The sequence below is a fragment of the Chaetodon auriga genome, chromosome 10 (assembly GCF_051107435.1).
Source record: "Chaetodon auriga isolate fChaAug3 chromosome 10, fChaAug3.hap1, whole genome shotgun sequence".
NCBI classification, from domain to species: Eukaryota; Metazoa; Chordata; class Actinopteri; order Chaetodontiformes; family Chaetodontidae; genus Chaetodon; species Chaetodon auriga.
The window spans coordinates 4,709,786-4,721,799 of NC_135083.1; positions in this window are offsets into that span (position 1 = coordinate 4,709,786).

The window sequence follows — 12,014 nt, forward strand, 5'->3', positions numbered from 1 at the left end:
GGAAGTCCAGTGCATGTGAACTGGAGAGACGCCAAAGCAGAGTCACCAAGAGAGCAAGGTAAACAACTTCTCTCCTTCTCTATCCCTCCCTCTCTCTGATCCCGAGCCATGACATTTAGCCCCTTCTGATGTTCCCTTTCTCCAAGAGAGAGGCAGACAGAGATAAACAGATAGGCAGAGAGAGGGAGAGACACAGGCCGTGTGCTGGTTGAAGAGAAGTCCAGCCCAGAAACGAGTGCGTCACCATCTCTGTCTCTCCTAACTACGCAGAAACAAATGCATCTTGGGAAGGGGTATCGCCGAATCCCGGTGGCCCTGGAGGGTGAAAACAAATCACATGAGAAAAGTGCCACCAGCCACAGACACCGGGCTGATCTGCTGCCTGATGGCGACGTACAGCCGGACCCCAACCAGCCGACGCTTTCGTGTGTGTCTGCCTCCCTCTCCACGCTCACTCTTTCCTTCAACTCCATCAAGAGTTAACCACAACAAGTAGGCCAGCAGTTGGAACACACACACACACACACACATATGTACACATGTAGTGAAGAGAAATGATCACCACGTCGGCTGAATTCAACAGCGAACATGAAGCCTGCTGTCATGTCCACCTGGCTGCATCTGTAGACACTCCCACATAATGGTGTATTAAACAGATAACAGGGTTTCAGAACAGGTCCGACGGCACCGTGCGCGGCTGTATTCACCTATTATTGGCACAAACGTAATCATCCGCTTTCCTTAAGGTGATGGTGGCAAAAAAAGCCACGTTCGAATACCTGGATAATTCTCGGCACAACATTCCCGAACGAGCTTCGCTCTGATATTAACAACCTTCCGGAATATTCTTTTGTTAACCCCTTTGTCGCACCTCTGGCCAGCCGACGCACACGCCTTACCACGCTATCAAAACAAGACGAAGGGAAACTGTGTCACATCTTCAGCATCCATGTTGAAACTCCCGATATCAGCTCGCAGGAACTACGGCGCACACAGGCATACACACACACACAGACACACACGCACACACACACAGACACACACACAGCAGCGACAGGCAGAGCAGATCAAAACTACCAAGGAGGAAGAGGAAGAGGAGGAGAAAGCCGAGGTTGTCCGAAACCAGTGCCGACTTCAGGTGGAAAACTCGATGACTCTGGGCTTCTGTTATCTCAGCTTCTGTTTCTCCTGACATGAAAAAGTGACGTAGCAACTAATCCAAAATCTCTCTCTCTCTCTCTCTCTCTCTCTCTCACTTGCTCTCCCTCCCTCTCTGTATCTCCCTCTCTCTCTCCCCGTTTCTGCTTGCCTCTCAAACACACGCACTCTTTATTTTCATCTGGTTTGCAACAGCATAAACTGCTATTAGACTGCTACTTCCAACTGACACATATACACAGAAACAGAGCAGACCGGCATGCACGCGCACACACACACGCACGCACGCGCGCGCGGCCGTGCACATGCGCGCATGATCACGCTATTCCTCTGCCCGAGTGTGACGCAGCACTTAATTCTCTGTGCTTTTATACCACTGTTGTGACCATACAACGCAACTTCTTGATCAAGCTGAGCCACAAACACACTTGCTAGCTGCCACACGAGGGAAGTGAGCATGAGCAGGCTGCAGTTAAAGGGACCCTACCACCACGGCTCCCTGTCCCCCACTCTGTGACGTTGCTGTGTCCCCATTTCCCCCCAGTGTCCCCTTATAATTGGGTCTCTCTCCCTCTCCGCTGCCCTCTTCTGTGGCGCTCTCCTCTCTGCTCTCGGCTAGAGACGCACTCTGGCTCCTCTGTCTTTGAGGCTGAGCTGACTGAGTCTCCTCGATCACCTGACAGCCCACTGGTTTTAAAGGCACATCACCAGCTTACGTATCAGTTGCATAAGCTCTCAGATGGTCTTTTGGCTTTTTAAATACGGTCTAATAAGGGATCCCACTTATCTCCGAATCTGCACCAAAGGGAATATTTACACGGTGTTCTGGTTTATGTTGTTATGTGATTCTTTTGTAACACCCATATGTCGGTTACTATAATGATTTCTGACGCAGTGCACATGGAGCTCCTCACTCAGCGTTACTACTTTTTGTGTCGAAAGAAAGCATACAACGTGCGATGACTGACCGTCGCAGCCACGCTCTGACAATTAACCATGAGGAGGCCGACTGCATGCACTTCCTCCTTCAGCTCTAGACGCTTCCTACCACAGAACTATTTTAGCCACTGCTTACATTCAAAATAGTGCCGGTGCCCAGTTAAAAAAAAGCTTGAATCGTTAAAATGACGAGATTAAAAACGAAATACTGTAAACTAATACACGATAATGAAAGGTTAATGAAGCGTGTTGGCCAGCAGCTGTAGCTGTTCCTTTAAAAGCACCGTGTTCCTGTCTTATAAATAGTCTGTTTTGGTTCTGTCAAACATTAGCAGAGTTTATTTTAAGAATTTGGGTCTTATCTGATAGTTCACATACCTTGATCAGACGATTCTCCGTTTGGCATGTAAATCAGACTACAGAGCTGCAGGAAGATAAAAGCAGAAAAACACTTTTTAGAGCACAAAAGCTGAAAGATAACGCTCCAGAAACTCAACAATCATTGAAGTAATCTCATTCGACTCGTAACATGAATACGAGTCGAGACAAATGTGGAACACTCCATTAGACGAGACACTATTGGCCGGACTGTGAAGCATACAGCCTTGTGAATGCTACAGCAGCCGTCCATCACTCAGGGATAATTCGACTGACTCAAGCAGCCGGTTACGCAGCTCTTTATTTGGGCTGTGGCATGACATAAGAACAACAAAGGGACCAAACTATACTCAGACTGTATAACGTGCCATGTCCCAATCAAGATAAATAGTATATGAATGAATTCTCACTATGAACATCCATAACCAGCGTGAGAAAAGGTTGGTCCAATGAAAGAAAATGTCTCAATCTGCTATGGTAGAATATGTCAAATTAGCCTGTTTGTGTTAGCGCAGCTTCGGTTACAACACTGCAAACAGTGTCCGGCAGGGCAATGAGAGGAACAAGCTTGGTTCTGTCTCTTTTATGAGCTTGTCTGTTCTCAACAAGGCTGCGCCTATTAGGTCTGTCTGCATTTCTGAAGCATAAAGTCCCCTTTATATGCTAAGATGAAATAAAAGCATTGTCTCAGTTAAAAAAAGGTAAACAAAGTGTCTGCCAGCTCGCCACCACACCTATTCATTACAGAGATACACGACAATGTGAGCATTCAACAAGTGCTTTCATAAATTCATTCAGAAGTTTTTAAAACATGTAACGTTCATTCCAAACATCACAACTGTTAGCTAGACCGGAGGTGTCCGAGCTGCAGTCGACTACGCTTCGAGACTATTTTCTATGCTGCAGTGCGGTCTCGCTGAAAGCCTAAACCTCGTGGTTTTACATCAGATATTTCAAAGGCTTGGTTGAGTTATTAAAGCGCAAACCATCCCTCTATTTTGATGTCTTCAATTTCCCATTATCCTCCAGTTACAAGTCCGGATCTTCATCTGGCATGTCACGGGGCGGTAAATTTTCTTCCCTAAAGCACTTGTAGTTCGTGATGTCCTAATTCCCCACTGGAGCCGGGGGATATGGAGCCCACAGCTTCACCTTACAGGACTGAGAAAGGAGAGCATCGGTAAAAGAATCAGCTTTCACCCTCCAGCTATATGGGAAATGTAAGGGATCTGAGGGATCAAAGCATGTTTGCTCTGAGCAGACTGGGAGATGCTGAGGGTATTGATCGGAGCATTGAGGTCTATCTGCTCTTCTAGGATAAAGACGTACTCAGCCTATATGTGCATCCAGTGCAAGATGACTACAATACCGCTACGGAATATCTAAAAAAAAAAAAAAAAAAAAAAAAAAAAAAAGGACTGCAAGTGGAGTCCTTGACAGTGTTTGCTACCACATTTCCTGCTACTTTTTTACTTTGCACGAAATAACTGATGCATTTAATGTGTCTCTTGTGCTGAACGCGGCCGTGGCAGTTCATCTATCATCTCCATACCCAAAAACTGCTGGTAACTCGGGAATTCTTGCAGCCTGTTGTTCTCTAATGAGAACAGGGAGATTGAGTTGTGACAGTGGTTTGTGTTTATGCTCACAGAGATAAACTGCAGCTTTTAGAATACATCTAATTGCTGGTCCTTCATGTCTGCTATTTATGCTCCTCATCCAGTGGGCAGTGTGTTAATTTTAGCCATGTCATCTATCAGCCATGCCTGTTCCACTTCCTAAACCTTAATCCCTCCCTTGGAAAGGTGCCCAGTCAGCTCCACTGATATTGTTTTTGGCTGTACAATGGGCATAGCTCCTGAATGCACCCACACATACATTTAGGCAACAACAACAACAAAAAAGCTTTGCGTTTTAACAGTGTTTTATTGAAAAGAAGCAGTGTAATGGTTTTCAGTTATTACCTGGCTTGCAGTCCCCGCTCAGAAGAATGCGAGCAGGCTCTCTCTGGGGATGTCAGCATGTGTTCCAGCACGGCGCGCTGTCTGATGAAAAAGAGGTCTCGGACGGCTTTATCCTCTGCAGCTCCTGAGAAAATCCCAGGCATTATCTCAAGACATGTCAAACACACAACACGGGGGATTCAGGCGTTCCCCCTCACCGCAGACGCTTCTGGCATCACAGTGCTGGACAAAGTTAGAGAAAAGTGCCGTCTGTGCGTGAATTATGACCTTTGCACAGACATAACACTTTGATGCTGTGCAACTGTTCTTCTAGAGCTTAGATTGTGTATATGCATACGTCCGCTGACTGCTGGTCACACCCAGGACTTAAATAATACAAACACGCAGCTGGCCATCTGTTACTCCGCTAAAACTTTTGACAGTAATTGATAGAAACAGTGAGCTTCTGCACTGTTGTGCCATTCGTCCTCGGTGTTGCGGGATGTTTTTGCTGTGAGGTATACTGGCTCTTAGCTTTCACACAAAGGTGAAAATAACTCCTAATTTTCCTCTGTAAAATGAGGAATGACGATATTCATTTGGAGTAAAGTAATTTCAATTTCTATGCTTAACTTTATTCAGTCTCTGATATATCTATTTCCTTACAGTCTGTGCTATCACGCCGTTTAACAGCATCTTCTCGTAACTGTGCCTGTGGAGCAGTAACCAACCGACTGCAGACAGCGGAGTTTGGATGTGAAGAGATATCAGGGCATTTTTTCAAAGAACAGATGGATGTGCCAGTCATTCTTTCAACAAAGTTATGAGGCACAAAATGAATAAAAACGCACATTCACCGGCTCTCATTTAGATGTTCAAACAGCTGTTTCAGCCTCACTGTTGCACAGCATCAGTGCTTCCCAGTATCATAACTGACTCATTCGGAGAGCACTGTTCATGATAACTTGGTGGTCTTTACCAGCTCCAGCCCTGCAGAAATGCGCCATCCAGTGTCAAATGAGAGTATTGCTTTTAGAGGTTTGTTTACATCAGGAATAAAAAGTGCGTATGACATAGAAACCTCTGGATGGATGAAGCTGAGTCAAGGCACTGGCACAGCCGGCACATGCACTAAAAGCTTCTAAACAACAAAATTTAGCCTTTAGAAAGAATCAATAACACGTATTTAGTGATAAGTTCATAGAGGGAAAGCCATTTCTGCAAACGAACAATGAGAAAAACAATCTTACATAATTTTAACTTTAGGCCCAGTCACAGCAAAAGGCCGCTGAATTAAGAGGTGACTGATTTTACATTTCTCTACACATGAGACCATTTAAATACATCACGCTAAGCTGGAAATGGTACTACACACAGCACGATACACTCTGACAGGTGCAACAGTGAGAAAATCAGTACACTAAATATCAATCTCCTGGAAAAGTTACAAAAATAAATAGTTTTTAATATGGATTATTTTTTTTAACAACACACTAGTTTAAAGTATTTTCCCCTGCTCTGTAACTTTAAATTAACCAAAGTAACCTGCTACTTAGAGTTTTGAAATGAAGGCATTTCACAAGCTCAATCAATTATATTCATGCAAAAACTGCTACCAATACACAGAAATCTATACAGACATAATCAATAACAACATCTACCACATAAACGAAGTCATTACGCAGTACCGCATGGATGCACAGACCACTCACTCCTGAGGTAAATCGAAGTGCGCAACATCCTCCTGCAGCAAGCATCCAGCACACCTCTCCATCCCACCCTGCCCCTCTGCCTCTCGCGGGCTCCGAAGATGAGAGAGAGCCTCAAATCCGCACAGACATGTTTTAAAAGGAAACAGCTGAGTGCAAATAGCACGCTTATTTCCGGGTAACGTTAGAAACAACGTTGGGAACTGCGCACTCCATCGTAACAATTAAATCACGGGCGTCATTCTTATTTGTCTTGACTAAGGAGAAAACCTCCTCTTCACGAGTTTATGCCCATTAAGCATTTAACAAATGGTGCACAGCATTTGTAAGATTATGTAAAGATTATACAAGAAGAGCAATAATGTAGCACGTTGCAATACGTTGCTAAAACAGCCTACAGTCACCATGGACACACTGTACCCTATAGCCATATATGATGGTCACGTTACCTTCGCCCTAAATGATTCACTGGAGCAGGAGCTGAACGTAAATAAACAGTTTGTCTTGGAAGGGGAGACCCTCCGACGGCTCCTCTTTCGCAACACGTCCGGTCTCTTTACTCTTACTACTCCGTCACCGCCTCTACAGCCTCCCGTCAACCTCCAGGTTATTTCCAAGTCCAGTGAGGTCCCCTGCACTGATGAAAAAGCCTCGTCCATCGACATTTTCACAGCAACACAACCATGCCACGCCCACCTGCACACACCCCCGTTTCCTGATTGGACGTCGCTCTGAAAGGCGTCGGACGGTCACATGCTTTTGACGCATGTTTACAAACAGGCGCGGAGCGGGACAGAGACGAGGCAGACACGAGAGGAGTCACCCCTAAAAACTTCCGGATTTAGCTTAAATCCCGTTTCTTTCCCCTCTTTCTGAGGAGCGGTATGACTGACGGGCTGTATGCTTAAAGAAAACGTATTCAGTGAATGAACATATATCTTATTTTCATGTACAGGCACTTTCAATGCAACACAAGTGTTTTTATGGGTGAATTTGTCTAATATACGACACAAATGATGTCGGCTCTTGTCATCAACGGAGCAGTAAAATCTGACCGAGCACCATCTTGATGCGGAAGTTCAGTCACCCTGATGTCGGACTTTCAGAACTTGAAATAATACGATGGAGTATTTCTAGACAAACATAAAAAATAACTGAAAAATAAACGAGCTTCCTTTTCTTCTATTATCAGATTGGTTCGATTAGACAATGTGTCTGTGACCTAAGGCTGCACGAATCACAAAGTTATCAGTATCAAACACAATGTTCATATAGAATAAATTCTATCCATTTTAATGCATGCATTACGCATCTTCATTTGAAGCTTAAAGACCCTGAAAATTTGGTTTCTTATTCTGGATATCTGGATATTATCATTCTTTTTAGTATTAAATAAGAAATGATGAACATTTGGGAAAAAAATTCCTTAGTTATTATTTATTAAGAGCCTAGCACTCAAAAACTCAGCTAATCTGCTTCATCGGGATTGTGTGTGGTTTGATCAAATCTGATTGACAGCTGTCACCACGCGTCGATTCAAGCTTAATTATGGTGCACAGAAGCACGTCGTGACATCAGTCTTTTCCAGCTCAAACCTCCCCACTGTACAACAGCAATGCAAGCAAAGACAAACGTGCAGATAGCCGACAGGAATCTTGTATGTGCATTCATCAAAACTGCTCTAACAGCCACAGTCTAACGTGTGCTGAATGTCTGTAAATGGAAATGCGTCACGCACCCTATGTTAGCATAAAATAGTCTAATAAAGTGACTCTGGATGTACACAAAAATCATTTGGATACTCTAATTTACCCTCCACCTGATTCCATTAACTCAAGCATTTTTTTTCAATTCAAGTTCTAATTTTATATTAAATCATTTATTGTGGTTTTCTTATGTCTTTCTTTCTATTTGTGTCTCAATACAATTTGCACTTACCATTTATGCATCGCGCACATGGCTTCATTTTGTATATAGATGCTCATAATGTATGTGAGACTCCAGTTTTTTGACTAAATTTACTTCCATTTCCTTTTTGGTGCTGTGACAATGCAGGTTCACTGCATGGGATCAATGCTGTTTCTTTATCTGATCTTATGTCATTTACATTCAGTTTTATCTTTGGCTTTTTTCCATGGCACATATACATGGAGGGTAGACCAATCATCTTACTGGATCCAGGGCCAAGGTCATGGTATTCAGTATGGAATATCTCTGTCAGCGTAAGGCTTGACCCGTGGCGTCCTCTGCTCGTAGACCATGCCTCTGTGAACAGGCAGAGTGTAAAGCTTGTTAAGACTGCTAATGAGGTTATAGAGACCTGCAGGCAGTTTCATGCCCTCTGCTGAAATACACTTTAACAGATCCAAACAGCATCAAATTAGCAGTGGGGACTATCACTTCAACCCTGTACCGAGCAGTTTTATTAGTAGTGCTAAGATTACAGTTCACATGAAGTGTATGAGAGAAAGCAGAACGTGTCTGAAATTAAAACTTTGCTTGGGCCAAATGAATCATATTTCTAAAATTATACAAATTGTTTGGCTTTTATTTCTTTCTATTCAGTTTGACTTTGCTGTTTGTAGCTTGCCCCCAGTTTGCCCCTAAGGCCACAGCAGGGGGCATCCTAACCCAACAATATCACACTGAAGCCTCACCTTCCTCTGCATGCTTTGCTCTACCTAAAGTTTGGATTTTTTCACTGTGGGCTGATGTGAACCACTTGCAAAATGTTACGTATTCGCCTGTGTACATTTTAAATGAACATTTCCGTTTAAGTATTTAGAGGTAAAATTGCACCTTTCTGTCAGCCAGATAATTTAGACTTCTAGTATGTAGTGTTACTGTGTAATCTGTCTGGAGTGCTTAAGTCATCTTTAGTAAATTATCATTAGTATTCAATCAACTGTGTGGCCTTCAGTTTACTACAGGGTGGGTGTGATGTGCCTTCTGTGGATGGTTGCATCACTGGAAAAAAAGAGACAATGCCTTCCAGATTGTTTCCCTCAGCAGATGTTGGGAATAGACGACAGCACAGAGTAATGTGCAGGAAACAGACTGGATATCAATTCAAGTTTCCGTTGTTATTTGCTGTTTGGGTGTCTATGGAGACAAAATATAAAGTCTCAGCTTTTCAGTTTTCATCATTAGGTCATTAGCATATGTGTTGCTTTTACAATGCAGAGCAGTCTCTTCATTTAAGCATCTAGTTGAGAAATTTTAGAAATTCTCGAACGATGCTGTAGATTAAATGACTCCTCAGAAAATTCTAGAACAGATAGGACATTTAAGAAGAGTTAATTGGAAATGTAGCCTCATACCACACAGACAACACATGTCAAGAGTCTGCAGTTTATTAAAATTAAATTAATTTTGAAGTGGCTTTTTATCAGGGCTGAGCTTGTCATTACACAAGAATCAATTAAAAACTGACTGGCTTTTGGCACGGCTGTCTGATGGGACTGTTACACGTAGAATGTGTCTGGTCACTCCCTCATGTGAGCACATTAGTCAGTGGGGCCTCGTATTTGTCTTACAGTGGACCCCTCCCTTAATGTAGATCCCAGCTTTGAAACTGCATAGTACATTTCCCATGATGCATGTTTTTTTCAAAGCATGCAAAAGTATATTAAGTTTCTCTCCAGTTGTCCTGCACTTTGGATTTGGAGAGCATGTCTGTGTGAGTGTGGGTGGATGCATACTGTTGTGTTCATGCAAGGGTGTTGCATGAGAAAAAAAGACCCCTTCCACTGCTGCCAAGATGTCAAAAACATAAATCATTTCATCAAGTTCAAGTGGAGTACACTCTGCAGAGAGCCACTCAAACTGCTCATAACTCTATTTGTTCATGTACATATTACTTGCCTGATTGGTTTTGCCTCTAAAAACCAAAGCAGGTGCAACAGCAAGTCTTCTGTTCAATTTATTCCAAGTAAGGGTGAATCAGAAGCAGAATCAGAATGTGTTATTGATCCCTGAGGGGAAACCGGGTCAGTATCTGTGGCTTGGTTATAGTGCCACATCATTCATTCTGACCACAGATCTATTGCTTTGATACAGTGTGTGGTTGAGCCTGTATAAAACCATGCAAGGTCATTTCTTTTGTTGATTCACAGAACACTTAGTGAGATTGAATCATCCAGTGCAATTAACTCTGACAACTGTGTTGTTTACCTCCTCCGCAGTAGCAGTTTACATTTACAGATTTGTGCTGTAACTTCCTTTCTAGGTCCAGATCTGAGTGTGCAGCCATTTCTCCAGTCACCCATCTCTGTCTAAGGATATCTTCAGATTCAATGTTGTGCTCTTATTTTGTATTATAGTATAACAGCATTAATCTACTTACTCCTACTTACACCTGGAAGACTTGGTCTATCAAGCTTGGCCAATAAGTTTGCCATTTCTTAACTGTTTGGAAATTTTATACAATAAGTTTTTTTTAGACTACTTTTACAGATATGTCCCTAAATGTGGCTGGAACCAGTATTTATATGTAAATAATGTATCCCATGACTACTTGTTTGTCAAAGTCGTCCCATGCAGAGACAGCCCATACAGTATTATCACCCAACTGACTTCTACTGAACATTTCAGCACCATTGATTTGGTTTTATCACAGCAAACAGTTTCCAGTAAATAAATAAACAACAATGCAAACTAATGTTACCAACTCAGCACCAAACAGCAGGCCGACAACGTTAGCTACTAGCTTCTGAACAATATGTAGCACTTAGCAGCTAGCAGCTAGCCCATGTTAGCACCTGTTACGCATTAGCAAACATTGGGGTCACTGAAGTAACCACTAGTAATTAGCTGAGGGTTCAAAGTTGTTTAAAAGCACTTACCGATGTTCTGGTGGTGTTTTCAGAATCACCAAAGACTCTTCTAACTATCTGGGTAAAAAAAACATCCCACCTGGGGCACGCAAAAAGTTTTTCGACCCATTTCCCAAGTTGCGACCCTACGGGCCGCCATCTTTGTTTACAGTGGGAAACAGAGGCAATTTCAGGCGGACCATTATATAGTTTTTTATCCATCAGGTTTGATGAGTCTTTGGGGATTGTGAAAATACATTCAGAAAAACTGTAAATATTTTAAATTGATCTGGGCTTTTCAAATTTTGCCAGTTAATTATCTTTCAGAAAAACTGATGGTTATTTGTATGCAGGCGGGGCATAAACAGCGAGATATTTCCCGCATAAGTAGCGCGGTCCAAAAACAAAGCTAAAAGAAAAGGCAATATTGGACTTACATTCACCAGGTGGCCAGAAACATGTGTCCAAATGAATGCTGAAGTTGCCTCTTAACTGCTGGACGTGTCAATAAGCCAGTATATGCTAATAAGATCGCCATATCCAAAGAATATAATGTCAGTGTTCTGCTGAGCTTGTTTCTGCTGCCCCCCAGTGGTCAAATGCCCGCTATTGCAGGTTTAAACCATAATCTTTGAGAGGTATGATCAAATGTATTTCACTGATTTAAGTAATCTGTTGCAAAACCTGTTTAAGGCTTTCTTTCCTTTCCAGCCTGGGATGACAAAAGACACGAGAAGCATGTGGATTGATATTTACTAGAACTGCCTAGTACTCATTTGCCCTGGAAATAACCACATGGTTGCTGCAATAATCACTGAATATAATGCATTTTCATCATGAAAAAACTTTAACAGAGATGATTTTGTTATTGCCTAAGCTTCAAGGAGGTCATGGTGTGTTACTCACAGTTTTCCATTCAGTATCAACACCACACTTGATGTTCCAGAGAGGAATGAATTTGGTAAACATTCCTTATTGTATTTTCCCCTAGAACAGGAAACTCAAGCAGAGTAGAGGCATGATGTAACTGACGGATATGAGGAATTTTGGTGTGAAATATCATTTTTCTTTAT